This window comes from Pristis pectinata, chromosome 13 (genome assembly GCF_009764475.1).
Source record: "Pristis pectinata isolate sPriPec2 chromosome 13, sPriPec2.1.pri, whole genome shotgun sequence".
Classification (NCBI taxonomy): Eukaryota; Metazoa; Chordata; class Chondrichthyes; order Rhinopristiformes; family Pristidae; genus Pristis; species Pristis pectinata.
The window spans coordinates 22,569,820-22,585,408 of NC_067417.1; the positions used below are offsets into that span (position 1 = coordinate 22,569,820).

The 15,589-nt window shown below is 39.1% G+C and overlaps 1 long non-coding RNA gene across 1 annotated transcript; it reads left to right on the top strand.

Moving 5' to 3' along the window:
- Window positions 1-4,708: 4,708 nt before the first annotated feature.
- On the top strand, window positions 4,709-8,467 carry LOC127577413 (uncharacterized). Its single transcript, XR_007957373.1, has 3 exons — window positions 4,709-4,854; window positions 5,840-5,930; window positions 8,381-8,467. It is a non-coding gene; the product is annotated as an uncharacterized LOC127577413 (long non-coding RNA).
- Window positions 8,468-15,589: the final 7,122 nt, after the last annotated feature.

A 15,589-nucleotide genomic window follows, 5' to 3' on the forward strand; every position in this document is an offset into this window, starting at 1 on the left:
ATAAAGTCTATAAATCGCAAAAATAACTAAATAATAGTAAAGAAGGAATAACTAGGTAGTGTCAATAGGTTCATGGACAGTTCAGAAATTTGATGGCAGAAATCGGATGATGGATCTGAAATCTGAAGAAGCTGTTCCTAATGTGTTGAGCGTGAGGGTCCTGTCCCTGCTCCCTGATGGTAGTAATGAGAAGAGGGCATGTCCCGGATGGTGACGATCTCTAATGATGGATGCTGCCTTCTTGACAACCTTGGACAGACAACGTTGCCATCCTTGTAGATAAGATATTTATTTATTAGTCACACATACATCAAAACACAGTGAAATGCCTCTTTTTGCATTACTGAGAATGTGCTGGGGGCAGCCAGCAAGTGTTACCACTCTTCCGGCACCAACATAGCCACAGCTCCTAACCTGTACGCCTTTGGAATGTGGGAGGAAACCCATGCAGACATGGGGAGAATGTACAAACTCCTCACAGACTATGGCAGAATTCAAACCAGGTCGCTGGCACTGTGATAGTGTTACGCTAACTGTTACACTACCATGCCACACTGTCACGTTAGCATTATGCTGGATAAATAACAATTATTTGTGATTTACATTAACAGGTTAATGTTTGTGAATATAAATAACACTTGTAACTATCTCCACGGGAGCTGATTTCAATATATGGACTAGCATGGAGTGGAATATCAGCCTCTTTTCAGGTAGAGGAAGAGAAAAATAGGTAAAACGAAAATATTATCCTTTATGGAAAATGACATTGAATGCTCCAGGAGAAACTGTACAGTTATACCAGAGTCAGATTTTACACATTTTCAGTAACAATCAACAGTTCAGCTTCATTGTTCTCTTGATTGGTTCCACTGAATGGATAATATTTCAAAGATCATCCAGTTGCAGATTTAGCATTGTATATTCTGCAGCTATCAGACTGCATATAGTTGAGAGGAGTAAAAGCAAAATAGCAGTTCCTTCCATGCTGGAACAAAAGCAGTGGAACCTGGGAAATATGGTCCCCTGCAGCTCTGTGTCCCATGAATTAAATCATCTGCCCATCTCTAACACCACTGAGGAGAGAGTCAGTAGATTCACAACAATTCTTCCCACCATATAGACTTGGAAATATATGCCAATTTTTCATTGTCATTGGGTATAAATCTTGGACTTCCCTTACTCAACAGCAGAGAAGAGGGTTAGAAGGGTGGGGTTTAGGTGGGGGAAAGAGACTGGTTCCATCCAAGGGACTTCAAAGTCACCATAGCCAAGAGTTTTTACATGTCTTACAGTCTGCCATGGGGAAATATTAGCTCCACCCCTCAGTCTGTAGCTGACAGTTGTATTAATTAAGTGACTGGTGCTGTCTTTCCCGGGGGCTGAAGTACATCATGTTCCCCATTGACCTTGGCAGACAACAAGATTTAGCTTGAAGCTTTGCAGCTGTGACTGGCCTTCTCATATGCAGAGCATGACAGACTATCATGGGATGCAGTCATTAGAGCATTGGAGTACAAACCAGAAATAATTATTAATAGAAAATGATATCACACCATAAGGCTGCTGATTGATATCATGGAATTCTATGTAAGGTACATGGTATTTGGATTTTCCATTTAACTATGGTGCAAAGTATTGACAAACTCACCAAGACGCAGCAGCTCCAACAACCATTACTTTTTATTTCAATGGATTTATCAGATTGTCTCTAGAAGCTTCTACAGTTTTGTAGCCCAGAAAAAGTTATCCAACTAACACTTAAAGAGGTAAGAGCCTTAAAATGTCTATTACCCTTTCCTAATGAATATTACTGAAACAATATTTCCACAGGGAGCTAAATGTTTCACTGGGAAGTCAGAAGAAGAAGGCAGAAAAGCATGAGCTTTAGTTGCCCATTATGACATTAAGTAGCAGTATCAGCTACTGGTTTCCACATATGAAGCCTAAGCTTCCTTGCTCCTCCAAGTTTCTCATGTATTATAATTCATTCTTTTGGGATGAATGTCACGGAATGGCTTGGAGCTTGGCCTCCTAACATGTGCAAGTGCAAGTGTCATCCACCTAATGCAACTCAACTACTGAGGTTTGGGTAAGCTTGGTTCAGAGTGTAGATGCCATGGGTTGAAGTGTTTTCCATTAGTTTTGATTAGCTCCACTCCAGGTGGATGTTTATTGGAGGTGGTGCATGTGACAATAATAAACCCATAGCTACCAATACCAAAACCATTGCAGTGAGTAAGATTGAGAAATGTGTAGGGGCAATGATGTATCTTCCTCTGACAGCATTCTTCACTAAGGTTGGCTCTGTTGTGGATCTGTTGGTTAGGACATGGCTTACATGGTTACATGAAGCAAATTTAAAATGTGAAATCTGAGGGCAATCAAATTTGAGGAGTGCTCCATAGTCCATTTTGGTTGATGGAGTCACAGGTTGATGAGGTTGAAAAAGGCCATGTACAAGTGGTTCATGCTGCTCCCTGCATTTGTTTTGGAGTAGTCATACAGTGAAGGTCATACTCACTGTACCTCCAGATGGACCAAAGCTACATTACGCCAGGTGGCAGGGAAGCCCCTCCGTAGTTAACATAGTTGGATTTTTCTTCTTTCTTAAAGCTAGTCATTATGGTTTTCCTGAGATCCCCTGGTATATTCTCCTCTTCCCAGATGTGTGTAATGAAATTGTTGATTCATAATTGACCCATAACTGAGTTTAGAATTTTAGCAGGGATATTGTCAGCTTACAAGGTCTTGTTATATTTTAGTTGGGATATGGCCTTTTCAACTTGTTGTCAGGAGCGAAAGCAAGGCTGGGCTGAATAGACTGCTGTGGAATGGAGTAAAGGCCCCTCACATCAAGCACAGAGTCATGGTTAAGGAAGTCTTTGAAGCATTCCTTCCAGCAGGGATTTATTGTCTACCTGTCCTTAACATTCCCCTTTATTCTTGGCTCTCACATGGTGGAGCCTTGGGTGTTTGTGCCACAGATCACCTTGAATGTGCTGAAGACCCTGTGCATGTCATTGCTGTCAGTGAGTTGCTGAATTTTCTGTGCTCTTTCCATCCCCTTGTTCTTCAGGGTTTTTGACTGGGCCTCTTGAAGTCAAAGTGCTTGTAGAGCAGTTCCTTTTTCTTTGAGGAATGTTGGAGCTTCCAATCCTGGAATGCCTTACATTTGTATTTCATTAGCTCCTTTATCTCATGGCATTTTTTGTTAAAGCAGTCCTGCTTTTTAGTAGAGTAGACAAGAGTCTCTTCACAAGTGCCAATTATGGTGCACTCCATGACAGTCCATACGCCATGGACATTCCCTGGTTTCTGCAGGTTGATTGTGAGTTATGAAGAACTACCTTTAGGGGGTCTTTAAGAGCTTTGATATTGATCCTCCAGGGGTACTGTTTCTGTTAATGCTGATGGTTTGGGGCCAAGTTGATGGCGATAGTAGAGCAAATTATATGGTGGTCATTTCACCTGATAAAATAGAGGTGACGTGGACATCTTTGTCATCCCTTGCTGAGGAGGTAAGTTCCCTCTAGTGATTAGATAATGATACAAAATGAAATGGCTTTGCACAGAGAAATTGCATGTTTAATTCCTGAACTGTGAGTGGTGTTATTAGATGTCTGCATATAACAGTGTTGTCATGATAATTGATGACAGTGATGGATGAAGGAAAATTGACCAGCATGCTTACAGGAGTAGATGTTGCTTGCATTCATGAAATTTTGGGATTCTTTTCTCCAGAGCTGTGGAAGAGCACAGTTACCCGACTGAGTTGAATTTCACTGGTGTAGTTTTGAGCTTGCATCAGGTATGTTGTGACAAAGTACAAGTCAGGATGATGACATTTGGTACTGTAGATTCTGTAAAAATGGATTTAACATATGGTACATATTGTGTTAGAACAGCTTATTGCTTGATTGCAGTAGAGATAAAACCTATCTTGCTTCAATATAAGACGTATAAACTAGTGAAAACTTTGCTGGTTCCAGCCAAACCAGGAGACAAGATATTTGAGTACTTGATTGAACCTGTTGAAAAATAGTGTACCCACCCCTTGGTCCTGTAGTTCAATAGTACAAGCTTAATTAGCAGCTGGAATTAATTAGCGTCCAGGTGAAACCATTGCAGACTTTGTCATAGATTTGAGACAAATTTCTGAATGCTGCCAATATGATACTGTAGTTTTGGAGGAGGTATTGTGGGATCACATAGTTTGTGGATGTGACTACTCAAAGAACACAGCTTAGGGAGAAGAAAATGAATTTCAGGCAAGCATTTGCTCTTGTGCAGGTAGTGGAGATAATGGTCAAGCAAGCACAGAAGTTGGATCATCTCCCAGCATGTGCAGCCTGTTCACATGGGCCTGGCTTTTCAGCATCTTTAGGAAAAGGGAGGATTTTATCACTGTGGAAACACACAAAACTAAACTAATTAGAGCAAACATAGAGTCTGTTTGCCATGTTAATAGTTTCCTTGAAATCAAAGAATGAGCATGGCAAATTCAGGCAACAAAACAGTGCAAAGCCTATCGGAAAGTATAGTAAAAGGAATTGTAGAAATGAACCAAGTGAAGAAGGAGTCTCCTGGATGGGTTTTATGGACTGCTCATGCTAAGAATAGTACTGAGTCTTTTTATGCAACAGTAAACAATGAATGTAATAGTGTCAATGAAAATTGACATTGGTATTGCAGCTTCAGTGAGGTGCAGGCAGGAAATGAAGTGATACAGTGAGGCTTAAGGAATGATTCACCATCCTTCATACCTGCATTGGGGAACAGATCAAGAGGATAATGTGAAGAGCAGTGAAAATGAAGCAAGGCTCCATCTTCTGACTGTTCAACAGAGATGCAAAGGTAGGCAGATATCGCTTACCTCTGACTGATGATTTGTCTGATCAGCTAAAAGGAACTTCACTATCTGTGATGTATCACATGTTTCCCAGCAGATTGAGTTAGAATAGCATCAACCCTGAGCATGTTTAAGAGGACAACGTGTAAAGATAAATGGAGTTAAAGTTTCACAATATTGACCTTTTATCAGTCTCTCCACAAATGCTGCCTGACCTGCTGACCTGACCAGCATTTTCTGATATACAGCCTCTCAATTCTTTTCTGCCATGTAGTATGGTTGTGGTAATCTTTTACCTTAACATCACTTTCCTATTCCCTGTATCCCTTGATTTCCTTCATATCCAAAAATCTATTCATCTCTGTCTTGAATATACTCAGTGTCCAAACAGCTGGAGAAGGTACTCCAATGAGTTTCTAGCTTTTGGGTGAAGACATTTCTTCTCAGCTCAGTCCTGAATGGCCATTCCATTATTTTGAGACTCTGATCCCTGGTTCTCAAGGACCTTGTCAGGGCGTCTATCCTGCCAAGCCCCATTAAAATTTTGTGCATTTTAATAAGATAATTTCTCATTCTTCTGAACTCTAGAGAGTATAGGCCCAATCATCTCCCACATGTGGGAAGAGGATGATGTGGCACGGGACTTCAGAGGTGCCATAATCATGACCAATGTAGGAGGCAAGTTTGCAGTATCCTTTGACAGCCTTCATCACTATCCACAACTCCACCACTTTTCCTGACATCTGCAAACTTACTAATCAGACTACCTACATTTTCGTCCAGATCATTTATGTACATCACAAATCACAGACGTCCCAATACTGATCCTTGCGGTCACTGGTCACAGACCCCCAGTCAGAGAAACTCCACCCCACCACTACCCTCTGTCTTTGATGGGATTACGGGGCTCTGGGAATTGTTGTAAAATATCTTCAACATTAATGGTGCAGTGTACTTGTATTAATAATTTAAATTTATGTACTCATTGAGATTTTCAGAGGCATACCCCTTGGGGAAGACTCATTGTTTGCATGCCCAGACTACTGAAACAGGCACTCAGGATCTGGAGCAAGACAGTAATGTAAGTATAAACTTGTACATTAGTGCCATTAATCTCTACTACAAAAATGTCTTCAAAATAATAAAGAACAGAATTAGTGCAGTTGGAAAAATTTGTAAGGCAGTTGGACTGGAATATAGCCATTTAAACCTTTTGGTTCATTCTGCTTCTTCTTCATAAATAAATTCTCAATTTCTTTACTATATGCATAATGAGATAAAAGCTTGAAGTGACTTGCCCTCTGATTTTCTCTCCAGAAGTATGTAGCCTCCCATTTTACACTGTTTTCTGATGATTTGGCTAAGATTAGAAAGCTCCAGCGTGAAAAATCCTGAAGCACAACCCCTTTTAGGATGAACACACTGTGAACAGAGGAAACCAGACATGCAGTGTTTCCTTTCTATTGTGAGCTGATCTGAGACAGCAGCTGCCTGCAACAGCAGACAGCTTAATTGTCAGCATGCAATTCCGATTCAGGGGCAGCTGGAATACATCTCCCTCAAACCCACAGCCCCACAACAAAGCTTACAGTTAGACAAGGCTTCAAACCAACTTAAAAAAAACAATTTAGTTTTTTTTAACAAATCATATCTCATCTTTCCAAGCATTGAGTTAAAATATCTTTAAAATACTTGTGATTTTTATACATATTATTTGTATAAACTTCATACAAATGTGTTTTAAACACATATTTCATTCAAAATGGGAAAATGACAACTGCTTGAAAAGGTTCAATTTTAAAAATAAAGGGATCAACACAAGCTTATCTCATTCCACACAGAGTCTGCAGTATACCTTGGGATCATGATTTTTACAGCTGCAAAAATTAGTATCTGTTAGGCACCATGTAAATGATCTAATATCATCACTTTCTGCCTTGAAGTATTCACATTCAACTTTCATGCCTGGATTTTCCAATTGGCAACCTATGCTTTTTATTTTAATACTAGCACCAAAATATTGCCAGTTGGAAATATAGGAATCAAATTGCTCTAACCTTCACAGCAATTTTCTGTTTTTAATGTTACCATTCTTTGCAAGAAGCAAAAAAAATATATTTATAGAGCATAATTCTCAACCTCAAGCTTATCCAAACCATTTTAAAATCAATGAACAGCTTTACTTTTTAATGTGCTGTCACCATTATTATCATACAATTACATTGAACAGAAGGAGGCCATTCAAACCATTGTATCTGTGCGTGCTCTTTGAAAGTTCCATTAGTCCCATTTGAGGTGGGAGACAGATGTTTGGTTTAGCCTTCCATTTGAAAATCAGACCACACTGATTATTGGTCTGATGTGTCAGCCTACATTATACACTCATGTCCTGGAGGGGAGCTTATGCCCACAGCCTTCTGAATCAAAGTAAAAAGTGCTGTCATTGAGTCAAGTAAGACTCCCATGGCAGTCTCAAGTGATGTGGATCTTTTATCCATTAGCGAGTTGTTTTCAAGAATAATAGCTAAGCTATTGCATTGATGTCTAAGTCACAAATACCATTTTAGCTATATGAATAGGATTTCTGTACAATTTGTATTAATATGTAGCATATTTATATGTGAAATAAATTTGTCTTTACATGAACTCATACATACACATCGTCATATACATCCATGTCTAAGGATCTTAGTCTGCAGTTAACTGCTATATTTTAGTTCACATTTCTGGGCAATAACATTTTCACTTTAATTAAATTGTTTTAATTTGCGTATCCAATCTTATTATGTAGCCTAATTGTGCTATTGGTTCTGGACTATAGCATTTGTCCAGATCATTACACAGCCAAAAGGCACACAAACTACCATACCATACCATACTTTCCTATTCAATTTGCTACAGATTAAAATTGTAGGATGTTTGAAGTAACCAATTATTAGAACTACACTAGAATATCTTTCATGTCACATTATGGAATAACTTTTATAGATTAGTGCACCTACCATAGAGTTAGTGCAGGGAAAGTGCACATGGAGATTGTGAAAGTACAGTTAACACAGCAAATTCAGGGCTCACGTTGAATTAATGATTGAAAAGTCGTGTGGCCCACACCTCAAAGAAACAGCTGCATTTTCTTTTTATTCCAATTATGCTATTAATGATTTGAGTTCATCAATCTTAATGTTAATTGAATTATCAATGAGAATTGTGGTAAAGCTGCTTCTGAAAAAAATTACATTGGAGATTTGGCACATAGATTAATGGGGGTCTTTCTAATCATGAATGTTAAGTGGTATAAAAATAAATAATAGTGCATATTCTATTAGTACTCAGCTATAAATTATTGCTCTTGCTGTTGGGTTTTTATAAACTAATATAGAGAAAAGGAAACTTTTCCTAATGGTAATATAACACTATTTTAAAATAACAAGCACTGTGTTGAAGATCACAGCTTCTTCTTTTTGAAGAGTGAATATTTCTAAATAAGTTTCTTTCTATCCAATTTAATTGATTGTTATCACGGAAATATAGTCAACCATCACCAGAGTAGTAAGGATGCTGTTACATCTTTGTGGAACATGAATATCTTATTGCTTCATGGCACAGGATGCATGATGTTGCCTGAACAAAATTTTTACATCTCCTAACTTTAGGTAAGTTTCCATGATTTTGACTTTCGTGTTCAGATAAAGGACTTTGTCATTTTTCCCCCTCTCACAGACTCACTTTAGTTCATTTCTTGGCAATGGGACTAATTGATTCCAAAACATAATCCATTGCAAAAATTTCTATTTAGCAAGGGTTTAAACCTTCGCTTAAAAGTCTGGCAAGTTATACCATTGGCCAGTTTTTCACAAATATTATTCTTGTCTCCAACAACATTGCAGCCCGTCATATTGCAGCCAGTGTTGTTACCATTATATACAAGAGGGGTTCTTGAAACAGTATGCGGAGAGTCCAACCAGAGGAGAGAACATACTGGACCTAGCTTTGGGAAATGAGCCAGGCCAGGTGACAGACTTAATAGTGGGTGTACATTTTGGGAATAGTGACCACAACTCATTATGTTTTAAGATGGTTATAAACAAGGATAAAATTGGATCTTGCAGGAAGGTACTAAATTGGGGGAGGGCAAATTACGACAGGATAAGGCAGGAGCTAAGGGGCACTGATTGGGAACAGCTGCTGTTGGACAAGTCCACTTCTGACGTGGGAGTTGTTTAAAGACCAGCCGATCAGAGTTCAGGATTGGCATGTTCTGGCAGGGATGGTAAGGTGAAGGAAACTTGGATGATCCGAGAGGTCCTAAATTTAGTTAGGAAGAAAAAAGAAGCAGACATAAGGTTTAGGAAGCTAAAATCAGACTGGGCCCTTGTGGAATATAAAGATAGCAGGAAAGTGCACAATCAGGTGATTGGGAAGGGCAAAAGGAGCCATGAAATGTCCTTGGAGAGCAGGATCAAAGAGAATCCCCAGGCATTTTATACTTATATTAAGAAAAACATGATAACTAAGGAGAGTGTAGGTCCAAGAATAAAGGAGGGAATTTGTGCTTGGAGTCAGAGCAAGTGACTGAGGTACTAAATGAGTACTTTGCATTGGTATTTACCAAGGAGAAGGATTTGGAGGATAGTGAAAACAGAGGGGGCATGCTGATGTGCTGGGATGTTTTGAGATTAAGGAAGAGGTAGTGCTGGGTCTTCTAAAAAGTGTTAAGGAGGATAAGTACCCAGGACCTGATGGCATATATCCCAGAATATTGAAAGAAGCAAGTGAGGAGATTGCTGGGGCTTTGTGTCCTGACTAGCAACAGGCAAGGTTCCAGAGGACTGAAGAGTAGCAAATGTGTGTGCCTTTGTTCAAGAAGTGAAATAGGGATAACCCAGATAATTATGGGCCAGTGAACCTCACATCAGTGGTAGGGAAGCTATTGGAGAGGAAACTTAGGGATATGATTTATGTACATTTGGAAAAGCATGGCCTACTTTGGGACAGTCAGCATGGCTTTGTGTGGGGCAGGTCATGCCTTACAAACTTGATAGAGTTTTTTGAGAAGGTGACAAAGGTGCTTGATTAGGTTAAGGCAGTGGACGTTATCTAAATGGACTTTAGTAATGCATTTGATAAGATTCCTCATGGTAGGTTGATTCAGTAGATAAAGATGCATGGGATCCAGGGTGAATTGCAAGTTTGTATTTGGAACTGATTTGCCCATAGAAGACCAAGAGTAGGGGTGGAGGGCTGTTATTCTGGCTAGAGGTCTGTGACCAGTGGTATTCTGCAAGGATCGGTGCTGGGACCTCTGTTGTTTGTGATATGTATCAATGACTTGGATAAAAATGTTGAGACCTAGGACTCAACACCTCCCTCTGTAACTGGATCTTTGACTTTCTAACAAACAGACTGCAATCAGTGAGGATAGGCAGCAACACCTCCGGCATGATTATTCTCAGCACTGGTGCCCCACAAGGCTGCATCTTCAGCCCTCTACTCTACTCCCTATACACTCATGACTGTGTGGCCAGATTCTGCTCTAACTCCATCTACAAGTTTGCAGATGATACCACCGTCGTAGGCCGTATCTCAAACAGCGATGAGTTGAAGGAGCTAGAGAGCTTAGTGGAATGGTGTCATGACAACAACCTTTCCCTCAAATGTCAACAAAAGAGCTGGTCATTGACTTCAGGAAAGGGGGCGGTGTACATGCACCTGTCTACATCAATGGCGCTGAGGTCGAGGGGGTTGAGAGCTTCAAGTTCCTGGGAGTGAACATCACCAACAGCCTGTCCTGGTCAAGTCACATAGATGCCACGGCCAAGAAAGCTCACCAGCGCCTCGACTTCCTCAGGAGGCTAAAGAAATTTGGCATGTCTCCTTTGACACTCACCAATTTTTATCAATGCACCATAGAAAGCGTCCTATCTGGATGTATCACGGCTTGGTACGGCAACTGCTCTGCCCAGGACCGCAAGAAACTGCAGAGAGTTGTAGACACAGGCCAGCGCATCACGGACACCAGCCTCCCCTCCTTGGACTCTGTCTTTACGTCTCGTTATCTTGGTGAAGCAGCCAGCATAATCAAAGACCCCACCCACCCGGGACATTCTCTCTTCTCTCCTCTTCCATCAGGTAGAAGATACAGGTGCCTGAGGGCACGTACCACCAGACTTAAGGACAGCTTCTACCCCACAGTGATAAGACTATTGAACGGTTCCTTTATACAATGAGATGGACTATGACCTCACGATCTACCTTGTTGTGACCTTGCACTCTACTGCACTGCACTTTCTCTGTGGCTGGGACACTTTACTCTGTACTGTTATTGTTTTTATCTGTACTACATCAATGCACTTTGTACTAACTCAATGTAACTGCACTGTGTAATGAATTGACCTGTACGATCGGTTTGTAAGAGAAACTTTTCACTGTACCTCGGTACAAGTGACAATAATAAACCAATACTTTTTTGTTCTTTTTCAATCTTTTTATTAAATTTCAAATTAATACATATAATAGTGATTATACACATGGTGCAAAGAGATCGGGATTACAATAGTAATAATTGACGTATACAAACATGGAGTAAAATATATAATCTGAACCTCCCAATCTCTTACTAAATGTACATGATACAAAAGAATTTGAAAAGAAATTTGATTATATGAAAAGAGAACCCCAAAATTAAAAAAATAATAATAAACAAAAGCAAACCAAAAACTTCAAAAAAAAGCTGGACTGTAATTTCTTCAGTTAAAAAACATTATTATGTCATTAGCTCCACTGCTCTATATTCAAATAGAAGGTTATTGAAAGGGATTCGAAAAAGGTCTGCTTACATCATATGGAAATACTGAATAAATGGGCTCCAAATTTCCTCAAATTTAAGCGAAGGATCAACAGTACCATTCCTAATTTTTTCTAAGTTTAAACATGTTATAGTTTGAGAAAACCATTGAAATGTGGTAGGAGGTATAGGATCCTTCCATTTAAATAGGATGGATCTCTTGGCCATTAATGTAACGGAATACCAATATCAATACCAATACCAAAAATGTAGATGGGTGGATTAGCAAGTTTGCGGATGACACCAAGATTGGTGGAGTTGTAGACGGTGTAAAGGACTATCAAAAAATACAGCAGGATATAGACCAGTTACAGATATGGGCAGAAAAGTGGCAGATGGAGTTTAATCCAGGCAACTGTGAGGTGTTGCACTTTGGGAGGTCAAATGAAAGGAGAAAGTATGCAGTTAATGGTAAGCCCCTTAATAGCATTGAGGCACACAGGGATCTTGGGGTCCAAGTCATAGTTCACTGAAAGTGGTGACGCAAGTGGATAAGGTGGTAAAGAAGGCATATGCCACCATGCTTGCCTACATTGGTAGGGGTGTTGCCTCTAAGAGTAAGGAAGTCATGCTGCAGCTATATAGAACTTTAGTCAGACCACACTTGGAGTATTGTGTGCAGTTCTGGTCGCCTCATTATAGGAACGATGTGGAGGCTGTGGAAAGGGTTCAAAAGAGGTTTACCAGGATGTTGCCTGGAGGGTATGAGCTATAAGGAAAGGTTGGACAAACTTGGATTGATCTCCCTAGAGCATCGGAGGTTGAGGGAAAACATGATAGAGGTTTTTAAAATTATGAGAGGCATAGATATGGTAGACAGAATCTTTTCCCCGGGGTAGAAATGTCAAATACCAGAGGACATACTTTTAAAGTTAGAGGGGGAAGTTTAAAGGCAATGTGAGGGGCAAATTTTTTATGCAGAGAATGGTAGCTGCCTGAAATGGGTTACCAGGGGTAGTAGTGGAAGCAGGCAGTTTGGTGGAGTTTAAGAGGCTTTTAGATAGACACATGAAAATGAAGGGAATGGAGGGATATGGATGATATACAGGAAGAGGACATTTAGTATAAATTGGCATCAAGATCAGCAGAACATGGTGGGCTGAATGGCCTGTCCGGTGTTGTATGTTCTTTGTTCATTAGTTACAGCTTGGGCTGCTCCGAGGTATTGTTGTAATGATTCATCTTCTCTGCAGCTCTGGTGAGAATACCACATAATATTTGGAAATAGTTACAAGATATATCCTTCCATCTGTTAAATATTCAAGGCTAAAAGCAAAATAGGGCAGTTTGAAAATAAATGGCATGTGACTGGAGACATGGGGATTGAAACACAAACTCATGGTGTAAGATATAACACTTCGGTCAATGTGACTTGGTGCTTTAAAAAGAAAGATTTTTTTTAAATTTGTGAGTTCATGTCATCCGTGCAAAACAAGTGTTGAAGGGAACGTCTTTGATATTCTTGTTTGTATTTTTCACTATAAAACTCCATAATGCAAGGGTTTTAAGATTCAATTAATTTAATATTAGTTTCCTGATTAGTCCATTTACTTTATATGTGCCCTAGATTTTAAAATCCATCTACTATTATGTGATTTCTATTTAAATTTTTCACTGCAAAAGGACATCTCAATAATAAATGAACAATGAGGTAACTGGGATTGGGATATAGAGTTGCCTCATCTATGGAGACTTAATTCATCCTCGGGTTCTTTGCCAGGTATAAGAACTGGGTGTGAAATGTGTTATAGCAGTCTCATTCCAACACCAAGCAGTATTATGATTATGGCACATGGTTCTATCCATATTGCTTTCAATACTGGCTAGCTTTGTGTCATTGACAATATGAATATGTGACTAGCCCATCATCTACATTGCTAATATACCTGTATATAAATGAATAGTTCAGACACAAACACAGATTCTCATGGGATACCACACCTTGGCACACATTAAAGAAAATTTCATTATGAGAATCTATAATCATTAGCAGTAACTAATGTTCTTCAGAACTTTTAGTTGCAAATTTTTAGGGAGATATATTCTCATTTTAACCTCAACAATAACACATAACATTTAACAATAAGGCAAAAACATCCCAAGTAATCTCAAAGGAGAATTACTGAAGAAAATTTGATACCGAGACATACAAGAAAGAATTGTGGCAGATTATTGGCAGGACACAGGGGATGGGTGTAATTGTAGATACTCTAATTGGCAGGATGGTACTAGTGGTATCCCATGAGAATCTGTGTCGGTATCTCAACTATTCATTGTATTTATTAACAACCCAGGTGATGGGATAGTGTCCCATATTCAAATTTGTCAATGACACAAATCCAGCCAATATTGTAAGCAATGTAGATAGAACCATAAAATTACAAAGGTATATTAGTTGTGTATGAGCAAAATTGTGGCAATGGATTGCAATGTTGCAAATGATACCAAAAAAAATCACTCATTTTTTCTTGTACATCAAGAAAGGTCGGTCTGTGAGCAATGGTGGCTTGTTTCTGTGCTGTGTGACTACGAGAATTAGAATGCAGGATGCTAGAGGTTACACCACAGATGTATAGATCACTAGTGAGACCACATAGAGAGAATTATGTTCAGTCCTACCAATGTATCTGAGGAAGGATACATTCACCTTAGAGAGAACGTAACATGGATTTACCATAGATGCCTGTCCCTTTCCCTGAGTAGTCAAAGATGTTCTATTCCTTATTATTAGCATCTTTGCTGTGCATAAATGATCATCAAAAATATATACCTTTAAAATGGGTATTAAGAGACTTTGAAAAATAGCAAGAAAGTACTTGCATTTCTCTAATGTCTTTTAATGTTCTCAGGATTAACAAATACAGTCCGAAGGTAACTAAGTACATGGCTATTGTGTAGTCAATTAGCGCAAATGAATGTGCTTGGATGGTTTGTTTTCTCATTCTAAGGAATAAATTGGTGGCTAGAAGTCCCTGGTGCCATGGAGCCTTTTACATGCATGTAAACTTAGTTTGTTGTAGTTCAAGGGCTGCTCTTCAATCTTCAGGAATAAAGGATTAATCCCTAGGACAAGCAGCCCAGAAGACATATGACAGAGCATTATATAAAAGTGAGATATTTCATTTTCTTTTAATAAATAATACATTATCTATTTATTATTTATGAACATTATTTTACATAAGAATAATGCAATATGTGACCCAAGCAAACAAGGTAGCCTGAAGATAACAACAAGGACTAAAATCGATAAAAAGATGTAACGAATAAACTGGAGGAAATGCTAATGATGAATTTAGAAGGAGAAAATGTTTTTCAGAAATTTCTTGTCCCCTTCCCATAATTCTGATTTTTCATGACTATCTAATAACACATTTGTTTACATATTTGCCATTGAAAACATTCGATTAACCTTTACATCTGGTGTTATTTTTAAAATACCAGCATAATAATGTAAAACTATCTCTACAATAATATTTCATTTGTGGACCTTAAGTATAAAAGTGAGAGGAGAAGGAACATGTAGTATCATGAACACATCTGCACTATCACTTCCACAGATGCTGCTTGACCTGCTGAATGTCTCCAACATTCTCTGTTTTTGTTTGGTACAATCAATAAGACTGTCTTTTGCCACCTGTCATGTCCTTTGGTTCCACCCTGCCTCAGTTTATCCTAGAACCCAATTACCTGACGTGAGCCCACTGGGACCTTACTATGTGTGATGAGTTTGGTCAGTATTGTTGTATATCCTGATTAAACATTTGAGTTCAGGTTAGGTTGGGCCATGCCACGCCCTAGTGGCCTGGCTCAGTACTTTATCCAGATCCTGATGACTTGCTCAGTATCTTCACTAAAATAGGATTTTTAGAAAAATACTTATTGGGGCTGTTGAGAAT